Below are 15877 nucleotides of genomic sequence, written 5' to 3'. Positions count from 1 at the left end.
TGCCCTCTTTTTGGCCTAGGCATTGCGCACTTAGCGGTGTTAACATAATTGACTTTTGACCAGGCAAATGAACTCCAAATGCAAACATTCAAGATATTCTGAAAAGTAGACAGGTAGAGTTTTCCAACAAGCTATCGTGGGCCCAATTTGGACATCAAGAAGGCTTCCAAAAGTGCAGCTGAAGATGAAGGGTGGGCCTAGCGTTGGCGCTATGTGCCTAGCACTAGTGTTGTGCATTTGACAGTTTGTCTAGGTTTTCACTGTTTTGTCCCAATTTTCATTTTCACCTTGGCAAATCATGATTTTATCCTTGTAATTGATCAGTTGAATGTAATTATGATTCTTCTAGAGCTTACTAGGGTAGATTCATCAGGTAAAACAAGTTCATGAGGTGTAATATATCATTTTGTTTGGGTTAGGGATGAGTCACTTTGACCACCCTATCTTTTTGTTAGTAGTTCAGATTTTATTGGAAACAGCTCCTCCACTCATGGATTCGACCCCTTGAGCTTAGGATGAGTTGTTTTGGGTCTATATGATGCATTTTCTCAGTCATTGTAATGGTTGGACTCAGTTGGATGCTTAGGCTTTGAGTAGACATCATTTTGTATCAGTTTTCAGCAGGAGATTAATGAAAAATTGTAGCTATTTCTTTGGGATCCATGTGGTATGATGTTCAGTTCAATTTTCTCTATTGTGATCATATGTTAAAATGTTTTTTGTACTTCATCAATCATTTCATTTCTTTTAAGTGGATGTTTTCAAGTTGATAGGCAAAACCCATAATATTTATGCTTTGTTTTGGGAAAATATTCACAGTCTATGTTTTCTTCAATTTAGGAAGAATCCATGGGGTTTACATGCTCTTCCTAGCTCCTCACCTGCCTTTTCACCTCATCCATCAAACCCTAGGGTTCTGATCATTGTGCCTACCTTGCCCCATCGAACACCCTGCAATTTTGACCTAATTTCCTTACCCTAACTGTTTGGCTCCTCCTGATCCAGCAAAACCCTTCAAAATCAAATCAAACCTTGTGCTACTATACCTAGCCTAATATCATTTTCTTGATCCAGTCATCTTGGCTGAGATCCTTATGGAGAGAGCCCTCTCCTAGCCTAGTAGGGCTAGCTACTTAGCTAAGTGTGGTTTATGGTTACCCTGGCATTGCCTTCTTTCAGCCTGAGGTTCAATCTAGGTGATAACATATACAATAACTCTTTCTCAATTTTTATCTTACAAAGTGTTGTTTTTGTATAGATGTTTTTTGTAATGTTAGTTTTTCTTATTGTATATAATTTTAATTTGAACATATCTTGATGTAAAAAGGTATGGTTATAAGAAATGAGGCTTTAGTACCATTATCTCACCTGCTCTTTAAGATTCAAAAATGTTGTAGCTGAAGCTTTCAAACTCTTCCATCAAGAGAGGGAAGAAAACATTGTGCTTCCAACCACCCAAATTAAAACCCAAGACAAAATTGTGTGAAGTGTACCAAGAGTCTCCAAGCCAATACTAGTAGGAACTTGTGACTTGGCAAGGACCAGGGCATTTAAGGCACTCCCATTAATGATAATTTTGGGATAACTATCCCTCGGCCTCATCGCAATGGGTCAATGTTAATCAACCAATGTGTACAAAGATTATTGCATTGGTTTTCAACTTGTGGCCTCCAAGAAGGAAGCACATGTTCTTAACCATCATAACCATTCAAGTTCACACACATCTCTATATATTTTAATAATCAAATCACTACACAAAAAGTGGTCGTTTGTCCTACAAACAAATGGGTCTCATACACAATTTGATATCTAGCTTAATAGTAACCTTATTAATATTACTATTATTTTTATAACACCAATCTCACTCTGTGAAAATTTGGACAAATTGGTTCATAACATATGTCCTCCTTTAAAAGATGAGATTTTTCATTGTGCTGAAAAACACTTTCTATAAACTAGTATGAGAGATGTGTAATTCTTTCATTATCCAAGATCATGGACTTGATGTGTGTCATTACCTAGAGAGAAGCTCTCCAATACAATATGTTAGAGATGTTGTAATATAGATTTTGCAATATCCTACAAACAAAATTAATAACAATGAAAACGAAAAAACCCCACTTTTAAATAAAAAGTAACTTGAAATTAAAATAATATAAATAAAAGTCTATTTAAAGGAGAAATTAAACTAGTAAATTAATAATTAAATCAACCTAGATCCATCTCAACTCTGGATCTACTAAGCTCTAAGAGACATCAAATCTCTTTTCACTCTAAAATAAGTTTGCACCTCAAGAGATTTAATGCCTGTAGGCCCTTGGTAGATCCAGAGTTAAGCTGGTTTAATTGTATCAAGAGTTACTATACAAACCAATATGGGAGAAATGTTGTCATGTAATGTTACATTAAAGGAAATAAAATAATAACTACATTAAAAAATTAAAAAATGTTAATAACAAAAAATATTTCAATATTGAACATACATATATATTTCAATTTAGAGCATAAATAAAACCACTTCAATCTCTATAGTAAATACCAAAACTACATCAACTTTATAGATTGAGGTATAAAGTAATTAATAGTAAAAAAAATATAATTTCATTAGTAAGTGCAACATGGATATTACAAATGACATATAAAATAACATGTTGTATTATAAAAGCCCCAAGGGTTAGCTCAACTGGTCGAGTTGTTAAGTACCTCGCCGATCGGGAGGTCATAGGATCAATTCTCCTCGGCGTCCTTGGGTTTAGGCCCTGCTAGTCATTATAGGCAACTACAAAGGATATATGAAATTGATTCCATACTTAAAATAGAGATTCCCTTTAACCAACTACAAAGGATATATGAGGATATATGAAATTGATTCCATACTTAAAAGAGATTCCCTTTAACCAACTACAAAGGATATATGAAATTGATTCCATACTTAAAATAGAGATTCCCTTTAACCAACTATAGACTCCCTTTACCAACTACAAAGGATATATGAGGATATATGAAATTGATTCCATACTTAAAAGAGATTCCCTTTAACCAACTACAAAGGATATATGAAATTCATTCCATACTTAAAATAGAGATTCCATACTTAAAATAGAGATTCCCTTTAACCAACTATAGACTCATAGACTCCCTTTAACCAACTACAAAGGATATATGAGGATATATGAAATTGATTCCATACTTAAAAGAGATTCCCTTTAACCAACTACAAAGGATATATGAAATTGATTCCATACTTAAAATACAGATTCCCTTTAACCAACTATAGACTCCCTTTACCAACTACAAAGGATATATGAGGATATATGAAATTGATTCCATACTTAAAAGAGATTCCCTTTAACCAACTACAAAGGATATATGAAATTCATTCCATACTTAAAATAGAGATTCCATACTTAAAATAGAGATTCCCTTTAACCAACTATAGACTCCCTTTAACCAACTACAAAGGATATATGAAATTGATTCCATACATAAAAGAGATTCCCTTTAACCAACTACAAAGGATATATCAAATTCATTCCATACTTAAAATAGAGATTCCCTTTAACCAACCATAGATTCCCTTTAACCAACTACAAAGGATATATGAAATTCATTCCATATTTAAAATAGAGACTCCCTTTAACTAACTATAAAGGGAGGTCATAGGATCAATATATTAAATTGATTCCATACTTAAAATAGAGATTCCCTTTAACCAACTGCAAAGGGAGGTCATAGGATCATATAAAGGATATATGAGGATATATGAAATTGACTCCATACTTAAAAGAGATTCCCTTTAACCAACTACAAAGGATATATCAAATTCATTCCATACTTAAAATAGAGATTCCCTTTAACCAACCATAGATTCCCTTTAACCAACTACAAAGGATATATGAAATTCATTCCATATTTAAAATAGAGACTCCCTTTAACTAACTACAAAGGGAGGTCATAGGATCAATATATTAAATTGATTCCATACTTAAAATACAGATTCCCTTTAACCAACTACAAAGGGAGGTCATAGGATCAATTCTCCTCCTCGAGGTTAGGCCCTGCTAGTCATTATAACCAACTACAAATGATATATGAAATTGATTCCATACTTAAAATAGAGATTCCCTTTAACCAACTACAAAGGGAGGTCATAGGATTAATTCTCCTCAACGTCCTTGGGGTGAGGCCCTACTAGTCATTATAACCAATTACAAAGGATATATGAAATTTATTCCATACTTGAAATAGAGATTCCCTTTAACCAACTACAAAAGATATATGAAATTCATTCCATACTTAAAATAAAGATTCCCTTCTAGGTTCATTTGCCTTTCGTATTATAACCAACTATAAAGGGTATATGAAATTCATTCCATACTTAAAATAAAAAACATTTTGTATTATAACCAACTACAAAAGATATATGAAATTTGTTCCTCCATGCCCCTTCAAAATAAAAATAAAAATTAAAAATTATGTTCTAAATAGAAAAATAATGTCAACTATAATTTTTTTTAAAAATGAATATGCCCTAAAGTAAGTAAAAGTAAAAAAATGTTGAATAGATGTTAAGTTTTTATGATTAATTTTTTTATTTGGTCCTATATATACTATATTTAGCATTCAAAAATACATTTTAAGCAATGAAAAATAATACATTATATTTTGCACTTTAAAAAATTTTGCACCTGAAAAAATTTGATCCCTCTAGGCTCATGTTAGATCCACACTTAAGATGGATCTATGCTGGTTTACAAATATTTCCATGTCATATATATATATATATATATATATATATATATATATATATATATATATCAATTAAAAAAATATATGGTTAAAACATTTTATTAGTGTGTTGTTCAAAATGAAAAGGATGTTGAATTCTTTTTATCCTTAGCAAGGAGTTGACACAATGGACACACACATACACATATTTAAAGAACCAACATGGATCTATCTTGAGTGTAGAGCAATTAAATCTCTAAAGGTGTAAATTATTTCTCAAATATTACACTCTATAAGATATTTACAAATATTACACTCTATAAGAGATTTACACATCAAGAAATTTAATTTGTCTTAATAGACCCATTCTAAAATGGATCTATAGGTAACTGTACAGTGTTGCTAGTTTCACCCCACAAAACTTACCCATTAAACCACACATCACTATATATATCTACTCTAATATATATAATTCAATTGGATATTTCTCCGAACGGAGATTTTTCAATATAAAACTTCGAAATCTTTTTTCCCGGAAACTCGAAATAGAGATAACAAAAGATCTAAAAGGAAAGGTAAAACAACCGCGCTGCCAAGAATTCCATGGATGCATGAAGCGCAGATTTACAAGTCTGCGTCACATCTGCATGCGTAACGTGGCGTGAAACGGGTGGGAACATCACAAATTCGATGAGGTATCGAATTAGAAATTGGTGTCCCTGAAAACCGATTCATAGAATCCGCAAATAGGAACTTCAAAAATTCGATGTTCTATTGGTAGGAGCATCACAACCGAATTAGAAGTCGGTTGGGAAAAACCAACTCATACAATCTATGCACCGTGAAAGGCAAGCCCTAAAAATACGAGCAGACACATGGTTTTCATTAATATCAAACATTCACACAAATGTTATGTCCTGAAACTCCAAATATATATAACAAAATAAACTCAAAAGCAAGGGGTAAATGCAAGGATCTTAGTCAGATCGAGATGCCTTTGGATGTAACAAAGCATTTACTGGCCAACAGAAAGGTTGTGGAGTATAGTTAAATACATCGAAGTGTAGATTTACGAGTCCATATCATACCTGCACAGGCCTAATGTAGCGTTAAACGGGTAATTCAAATTTCGATTTCAGAATATTTTGATCAGATTTTTTCAAATTTTAAAATGCAATAGGGTCAAATTCAGTTAAAATGAAACTAATACATGTATCATGATTTAGTTGAGAATATTAGATGTATTATTAGTTGATAATATCAGATGTATTATTCTTGAAATTTTGTAGATGTCAAAGATGAGCGCTGCATATCTTTTCTTTCTTGTTGTGAGGGTTCTTCTGTGCAATGTACTGCATAGATCAGAAGCCAAATACAATCCGAAATCGACAATAGATTTTAGCAGAAAGAGTTTTCCTCCTGGATTTGTATTTGGCACGGCCTCCTCAGCGTTCCAGGGGAAAATTTATCATCAGAACTCTACTTTTTTTGCCTTGTCTGAATACGCTGATTCTGAACCATTTATACTAATATTCCACCTTGTAGTACGAGGGTGCAGTAGAAAAAGATGGGAGAGAACATAGTGTATAGGATACCTATTCTCATAAAATTGGTAGTGGTTTTCAAGAGCAAGTTGTGTTTTTAATTTTTTTTTGGCAAACATAATTTTTTTTGGCAAACAGTATAAACCATTTGAAACCATGTGAACACTATTGCTTTTACTGGGCGTATTTTGGATTCCAACAATGCAGAATGTTGCAGTTGACCATTATCATCGTTATAGGGTAATATTTGCAACCTCCCAATACAACCGTGTTGTAAAAAGGAATGTAGGCAGGGTTAATAATTATTTTGAATAGTTGTGAAGGAAGATCTCTGTTGGGAATAATGCTTAATATTGTTATGTAAATTGCTTGCAAATTAGTCAACAAATTTTGTGTTTTCTGTGTAAATTAGGGCAACAAATTATTAGGCTGGTCAGTATTAGAAATTAGTTTTCAAAAGATTAATAGTGTCAGTGGATTTGTTTCAGAGTTGATTGATAATCATATTAGTAATGATTTTATTATATAAAAATGTAGTTAATGGTTTAATTAAAATATAAGATTTATGAGATTTACAGCAGGTTTGACCTCACACAATAACTGTGTTTTATTTGTTAATTATTTTTTTTATATGTATTTTTCTTCATAGTTATGTTGGTCTGGCTTAAAGAGGCCATTTCATATTCTACAAGTGGTATCAGAGCAAGTAAAATTGTTTTGGGTTAAAGTTTTATTGTTGGAATTTCGCAAAAGTTAATCATGTCGAATTCTAACCAGATGCTTGTTCCAGAATTTCATGGGAACGATTATGATTTTTGGTGAATTAAGATGCTAACATTTTTTATTGAAAAAGATTTGTGGGAGATTGTTGAATTAGATTGTGAGGAGCCAGCTGATTGGAATGCCCTTACAGCCAATGAAAGAACAACGATAAAGGAAGCAAGGAAAAAGAATGCTCAAGCTTTGTTTCACATTCAGATAGCTCTTCATAAGAGCTTATTTCCAAGAATATTAGAAGAAACAGCCAAAGATGCCTGGGAGACTCTACAAGAAGCTTACCAAGGTAGTGACCAAGTTAAGGTGGTCAAGGTTCAGACATTGAAGCGAGAGTTCGAGAATTTGAAGATGTGAGAAGTTGAAAGTGTGAGTGACTATTGTGTGAGAGTAAAGATGTGGTCAATAAAATGGCTACACTTGGAGAAACTGTAAGCAATGAAGTTTTAGTTAAAAAGGTATTGAAATCTTTAACACATAGATGGAATCATGTTGCCATAATCATGGAAGAAAATAAGGATTTGACAAAATTACAATTTGATCAATTGGTTGGATCATTGATGTCTCATGAAGAAATATTGCATGACACTTTTGAAGGTGTAGAGAAAAAGTTTTCCTCTAAATTACAAATTACAAATAATGAAGATGCAAGCAACAGTAGTGCCAAAAGCAATCAAGGTCAAGGTAAATGGCAAAGCCAAAATTCTTCAAGAGTTAGAGGAAGAGGTGGCTCAAGTGAAAGAGGTAGTTTCAAAGGAAGAGGTAGAGGTAGATTTGATAAGAGAAATGTTCATTTTTACTATTGTAACAGGTATGGCCACTTTGAAAGAGAATGCAAATTGAAAAAAAGTAACAATGCTAACTATGCTCAAGAAAGTGGTGAGTATCCTCCAGATCACTTATTTTTATCTTATGCCAAAGGTGAAAATACTAGTAAAGATGTTTGGTACCTAGATTTTGGATGCTATAACCATATGACAGTAAATGAGAAGTTGCTTTCAGTAAAGGATGGAAGTTTCAAAATCAAGATCCAACGTTGTGATGATAAATCATTGGAGGTTGTTGCCAAAGGAGCTATGGAGGTTGAAACAAAAGAAGGTATAAAGAGTATTCATGACAATTATTATACTCCACAATCGAAGCATAATTTGTTGAGCATTCGGAAGCTATGTGAGAAAAATTATAAAGTAGTCTTTGAAAATAAGACATGTACTATCTATGATAAGAATAAGGGAAATAGGGTGATCATTGTTGTGCCTATGACAAGAAATAGGATGTTTCCCTTGAGGTTTGATGAATATAACAACAATCTTGCAAATATGGCTTATGAGGATTCAAGTTGGTTATGGCATCTCAGGTATGGGCATTTAAATTTTCACAGTTTGAAGTTTCTAACCTCACATGCATTAGTTTCTGGTTTGCCAAAGGTAGAAGAGCATAAGGAGTTTTATGAAGGATGTGCTAAAGAAAATCATGTAAGGGAAAGGTTTCCAAAGGGCACTGCATGGAGGGCTCATCACCCACTTTAGCTTGTTCATTCAGACATATGTGGTCCTATTCAAACTAAAAGTTTGGGTAAGTCATCATATTTCTTCAACTTTATTGATGATTACTCACGAAATTGTTGGGTATATTTTTTGAAGGCCAAAAGTGAAGCCCTGGATACATTCAAGAAGTTCAAAGCCCTTGTAGAAAATGAGAAAGGGTGCAAGATCAAATGTTTGCAGACTGACCGTGGAGGAGAATTCTGCTCAAAAGCTTTCCAAAGTTATTGTGATATGAATGGCATCAGGGGGCAGCATACTACGACATACCCTCCCCAACAGAATGGCATAGCTGAAAGAAAGAATCGTATTGTGGTTGAAATGTCAAGATGCATGTTACAAACTAAAGGGTTGAGCAATTCTTATTGGGAAGATGCAGTTGTTACAGTAGTGTACATCCTCAACCGTAGCCTCATCAATGCACTTGAAAAGATGACTCCTTATGAAGCTTGGTATGGAAAAAGGCCTAATGTTAATCATTTCAAAAATTTTGGTTGTTTGGCTTATGTGCATGCACCTGATCAGAATAGAAAAAAGTTAGATGCAAAGAGTGAGTTATGTATTTTTATTGGGTATAGTGAGACAAGCAAAGCTTATAAATTGTATAATCCTCTAACTAACAAGTTTATTGTCTCAAAAGATATAATTTTTTATGAAGGGGGAGTTTATGGACATCAAAAAGGTCATGTTGAGAAGACAAAATCTATTTTGAATGATTGTATAATTGTTGATATTGATCATGAGCAGCCAACTAATGTTTCTATAACTAGTGGGTTAAATCCACCAAGCAGCCCTTCATAAATTTCTTCAACTTCAAGTTCAATTCCAACTTCTTCTCCAAGTTCTACAAGAAATGTAAGAAGATTGAGTGATATTTATCAGAGGAGTGCAAATCAAGCACATGAAGAAAGCCCAATAGGTGAGATAGTCAATTTCGCTTTATTAGCCAAGGCTGATTTTGAACCATCATGTTTTGAAGATGCATGTACTAATGAGGTTTGGATGCAAGCCATGCAAGAAGCTATGGATTTCATTCAAAGGAATGACACTTGAAAGTTGACAGAGCTTCCACATGACAAGAAAAAGATTGGCACCAAATGGGTCTATAAGACTAAATTTAATAGTGATGGGAGTGTTGAAAGACACAAAGCAAGACTAATTGCTAAATGATTCACACAGAAGTATGGAATTGACTATGAAGAGACATTTGCACCAGTAGCAAGACAGGAGACCATTAGAATGTTGATTTCATTAGCAGCTCAGAAAAAGCGGAGCATACATCATATGGATGTGGAAAGTGCCTTCTTGAATGGGTACTTAGAAGAGGAAGTATATGTGGAGCAGCCACAAGGTTTTGAGTGGGAGGAAAGGAGAATAATGTATACAAGTTGACGAAGGCTTTGTATGGTCTCAAGCAAGCACCAAGAGTGTGGTATGCAAAGATTGATGGATACTTTCAGGAAAATGGCTTCCAGAGAAGTAAGAGTGATCCTACCCTTTACTACAAACAAGAAGGTATTGATATTCTAATCATAAGTTTGTATGTTGACGATCTATTGTATATGGGTAGTAGTTCTAAGATGAATGATAAATTCAAAGTTGCTATCATGAATGAAATTGAGATGAAATATCTAGGCATCATGAAATATTTTCTAGGAATGGAAGTTTATCAAAGTAAGGATGAGATTTTCATTTGTCAGACAAAGTATGCACAAGATATGCTAAATAAATTTGATATGCTTGATTGTAATCCATCCCCTACTCCAAGTGCTCATGGAGATGTGTTATGTAGAGATGATGGTGTTGATTTAGTTGATGAGAAAACTTACAGAAGTATTGTGGGGAGCTTGATATTTCTAACCCACACAAGGCCTGATATTACATATTCAGTTTCACTTGTTTCAAGGTATATGACAAATCCATTTGAAATACATATGAAGGAAGCCAAGAGGATTTTAAGGTATGTGAATGGCACTCTAAATTTTGGTATTCATTACTACTCTTCTGAAAAGAGTTCAATCTTGCTGGATTTAGTGATTCAGATTGGAGAAGTAGTATTGATCACTGTAAGAACACATCTGGAAATTGTTTCTCTTTTGGTTCTGATTTGATTACATGGAGCTCAAAAAAACAAAGCATTATTGCCCTCTCATCCACAGAAGCGGAGTATGTCGCAGTTACCTCAGCAGGTACACAAGCTCTTTGGCTCAGAAAAATTTTGGAAGAAACTGGAGAAAAACAAATCCAGCCTACAGTTATTTATTGTGATAATGTAAGTGCCATCAAGTTAGCAAAGAATCCGGTTCATCACAGTAGGACAAAGCATTTTGACATGAAATATCACTTCAATTCGAGATTTGGTGCAGAAGAAGGATATTGAATTGAAGCATATAAATACTCATGATCAGCTAGCAGATATCTTCACCAAAGAGGTTACAAAAGCTCAGTTTTTGGCACTACGAGATAAGATAGGAAATCCTCATTAATCATTAACGGAGAGTGTTGGGAATAATGCTTAAACTTGTTATGTAAATTGCTAACAAATTAGTGAGCAAATTTTGTGTTCTCTGTGCAAAATTAGGGCAACAAATTATTAGAGTGGTCACTGCTGGAAATTAGCTTTTAGAAGATTGGTAGTGTCAGTAGATTTGTTTCAGAGTTGATTGATAATCATATTAGTAATAATTTTACTATATAAGAATGTAGTTAATGGTTTAATTAAAATATGAAATTTACAGCAAGTTTGAGCTCACACAGTGACTATGTTTTATTTGTTAATTATTTTTATTGTATGTATTTTTTTTCATAGTTATGTTGGCTTATCAACTGGGTTAAAGAGGCCATTTCATATATTACAATATCAAACTAATAGTAGATATGGGGATGGATGCCTACAGATTTTCCATGTGGTCACGCATATTTCCCTCTAAAACAAGCTTATTTAGGTTTTTCACCACAATTATTTTTTATAGCAATTTGGGCTAAAATCTCCATTAAACCTAATAGTTACCATTATAACATCAAAAAAAAATTATCAAAAACTATTATTATTATTTTTAGTTAAACACTATAACACAAGAAAATATCCCACCGCCATTATTTTTAATTTTTTATAAAAATACTGATATAGGAAATGAATGAATTAATTGAAGCACACAGATGGGAGTGGAAATATTAATGGAGGAGGAGTACAACATTACAGTAAGTTCATAGATTCGCTTTTGGAAAACGTTATGCAATTCAATAGAAGCTGCTACATGTTTCTAATAATTCAATTTTAATTATAAGCATATCGAACTTGATCTCTTGAGAGAAATCGAGACATATTTGACTCTATATCACTCGGGCCTTCCACAGCCGCTAGAGGATGCCTATCATGGCTGCCTCAGCTCCAAAATTGTGTAACACCTTTATTCCTACTAGTATATACAGAACATTGCATTTTGTTCATAAGTGAAATCAGTTTGCAGCATGATTTCACAGGTGGCTTGTTAGCCTGCAGAGACGACTATGTGAATTATACGAAAACATGCTTTGAGAAATTTGGAGATAGAGTCAAAAACTGGATAACTTTCAATGAACCACATACGTTTGCCGTTTCGGGTACTATAGAGGCTACTTTGCGCCCGGGCGATGCAGCCTTTGTGCCGCTTGGAATTCGGCCACGGAGCCCTCTATCGTTGTGCATAATGTACTACTTGCTCATGCCAAAACTATGGACATATACAGGACAAAGTTTAAGGTAGATGTTTTTAACTGGCTAGTATATTTGCTCCCCACACTGAGTTTTTAATGTGTCTAGATATACACATTTGGCTAAGGTAAATAGCTAGACTGCACAATCAGCACTGAGAGTTAGGCAGCGTCAGATCCTTGAACTTATCTAGGATGCAAATTTTGAGAATGTTTCAAAATTTTATCTACAACAGCAAGATAAATTTTGGGAATGTCACGAAATTTTGTTTACAAAAGCATAAATTTTGGGAATCTGCACAGGATGTGCATGATGGGGTCGCTGGGGCGGTTGGATTTCACACCCCAGCCATGTTCGAATCCTGCAGATTTCGCACCCCAGCCATGTTCGAATCCTGCAGGCGCAGCGCGATGCTGCTGCCCGATGCTGATGTCCCGATGCTGATGACGTGCCCGACGCTGATGTCCCGTTGCTGATGACGTGCCCGATGTTGATGTCTCCCGACGCTGATGTCCCGTTGCTGATGACGTGCCCGATGTTGATGTCTCTCGCGCGATGCTGATGCGGCTTATATGCTGACGTATATGTTTCATTGTTGATGTCTCTCGCGCGATGCTGATGCGGCTGATATGCTGACGTATATGTTTCATTCTGCTCGCTTCGGCGTGTATGTTGAAATCAATCTGTTCGCTTCGGCAATATTATGTACTATATTGATTTTCTAAAAGAAAAAAAAATAAATTTTGGGAATCTTTCAAAATTCTATTTATAAAAACAAAATAAATTATTTGACCTCACTACTATATGCATGGGATTCTAAAATATTCTCAGATGTATAATTTCTCCTAATAAAATTCCATGGCTGGTATAATTTCCCCTAATAGGACTCCACCCTCATGTGTATATGACCTCTTTCAAATTTGAAAGTAAGTTAGAAATGAACGCTGCAGGCAAAGTCAAACTACTATACATGGGATTCTAAAACCACCCTCTACCACAGCTGGTATAATTTCCCCTAATAGGACTCCACCCTCGTGTGTATATGACCTCTTCAAATTTGAGAGTAAATTAGAAATGAATGCTGCAGGCAAAGTCAAACTACTATGCATGGGATTCTAAAATATTCTGAAATGTATAATTTCCCCTAATAAAATTCCACTCTCTACCATAACTATGGTCGGTATAATTTCCCCTCATAGAACTCCACCCTCGCGTGTGTATATGAACTCTTTCAAATTTGAGAGTAAATTAGAAATGAATGCTGCAGGCAAAGCAAGGCAGAAAAATCAGTATTTCCTTGGATGTCAGGTACGAGCCCATGTCCAATTCTCCTGAAGACATTGCAGCTACACAGAGCGCCCGGGATTTCCAATTGGGATGGTGAGTACATAGAAATTGGAATGGCACTAAACCTTAACACCCATCCATCTCTTCAAATTAACTAGACTCTCATGTTCCATGAGTTGCAGGTTCATGGATCCGTTTCTGGGTGGTTATCCATCGTCAATGTGAGAGAGAGAGTCGGCAACCGACTACCCGCATTTTCGATAGAAGAGCCGAATCGCGTAAAAGGGTTTGTGGATTTCGTGGGTGTGAACCTTTACACCACTTATTACCCGAGGAATGGTAGCTCATTGCTTCTCAACGATGCGCTTGTGGATTCCGGCGCTGTTACCCTCCGTGAGTTTCGAACATTGACCCTTGCGTTTGCTTTTCTTTAGTTTTTGTTTTCCACTAACGTTTAACGCTCTGCAAAATCCTACGTGGCATTGATGGTATCATAAGTCTGACCAATCTATATGTAAGAACCACGTGATTTGTGGTTCATATTTTTGTTCGAAGAGAGCATTATAAGTGATTAAGTTTGTTATTAGCAGTTGTGCTAAAAGGTACAAAGAAAGGCTGACAGAATTATTAAATTGGAATCGTTGAATTTCTCTAGAAGAGATGTTGGTTCAAGCCTAACTAATGAGCAATTTGAGCTGGCTAAAGTCCTTCTAATTATTTTTTATTATGGTAAAATTATATTGATAATTCATTGGTTTTACTTTCAAAAGCTTAAAGGAATTTGAAGAGCAAGTATAAAATTACTTTGTGGGATTTGATCCCAAAATCACTTATTTGTAAATACATACTCAAAATGGTTAAATGATATTCTTATATATAATTTAACTCAGACATATAATATAAGTGTTGATTTGTGAGGCGTAGTACAGGTGTCATATCACCGAAATGTGGTTTTGGATTATGTTTAATATTCTTATATATAATTTAATTCAGACATATAATATAAGTGTGTTGATTTGTGAGGCATAGTCTAGGTGTCATATCATTGAACTGGTCAAGTTGTCAATGAGGAGCATGTTGGTGCCGTATGACTAGAGATCTACCTAAAACTATACAATGTTTCTAGGGGCGTCATAAGTGGTATCAAAGATATCACCACTGAGGTGGTAACAACACACTTATGAGAGTAAGTCACATCAAACATGATAGTGGAGCACAATTGGGACTGGAATACTTGACATGTGGATATATCATTACAGTGTTTTGAGCAGGGCAATAGAGACTTGGTGTAGGTGTGCTAGTAGGGGTATATATGGTGTTACTATAAAGGGTCCTTTAGTACGTTGAGATGGAAAATTCATGGTAGGTTGTAGTAGGTTAGAAAGTTACGATTGCCACAAACTGAAAGAGAGTGTTTCTATTATTGAAAAAATAGAGTGTTTCTACTATTGAAAAATGCAGGATCAAAATGATGAATGATATCCAAGTACACATAAATGCATTAGAAGAGATAAGGAGGGACGTGGGGACTATGAGGGAACATTCATGGCATAAGTGAACTTGAGGGGATTTCTCAAATAATGGAGCAAGTCTACGATGATGCATGGGAAAATTGGTTGAAGCACCTAAAGAATGAAGTGGCTTCTATTGTAGCCTTGACCCTAGAGTGGGAAAACATTATTGAAAAGGGGGTTACACATAACTTCATGCGAGAGGATGTGGCTAGAGAGTTTGGATTGAAATTCAAGGTAGCCCATGCATCCTTTAACCATTTTGATTTTTATCTTTCATCTTTTTCTTTTTTTTTCCAATTTATGTGAGTTGTAAAATGGTTAGCACAACTAACTTATGGCAACCTATGGCTTAAGTAATCGTCACCACCAAATACTCCTGATTTACTCACAGCCTTTACCTTTACACTATCTTTGTTCATTAAATACGCTTTTACATTGATTTTAATTACTAATATATCTATAAAAGTTGAGGAATTTGTTACATTCTTTTGATGGAAAAATCCATGCATGAAATTGTCTAAACTTGTGACTTGAGTTTTTCCTATGGAATTTCAAATTAATAACTTTTACAACATAAAATACCTAAATAAAAGTACTTTGTCACAATTTACTCTAAACCCCTTAAAGTTTATATTTTTTTTTTTTAAAACACAATTAAATACAAAATTATTATCAGAAAATATTATTAAATATATTGAATAAAATAATAATAATAAAATAAAAACTATATATTAAAAACAAAATCTTATAATCTTTAAACAATATAATCATCTCAATTTACTTATCCCACAA

At 34.3% G+C, this 15877-nt stretch overlaps 1 pseudogene; it reads left to right on the top strand.

The window, feature by feature from the left end:
* Positions 1-6026: 6026 nt before the first annotated feature.
* Positions 6027-14005, top strand: LOC149215193 (beta-glucosidase 40-like; annotated as a pseudogene).
* Positions 14006-15877: the final 1872 nt, after the last annotated feature.

Source organism: Pinus tabuliformis, chromosome 1_1 (genome assembly GCF_031772625.1).
Source record: "Pinus tabuliformis cultivar Carrire ecotype Pingquan chromosome 1_1, CPIR1, whole genome shotgun sequence".
Classification (NCBI taxonomy): domain Eukaryota; kingdom Viridiplantae; phylum Streptophyta; class Pinopsida; order Pinales; family Pinaceae; genus Pinus; species Pinus tabuliformis.
Note: the sequence above shows the minus strand (reverse complement) of the source record. Positions and strands in the feature narration are given on the sequence as shown.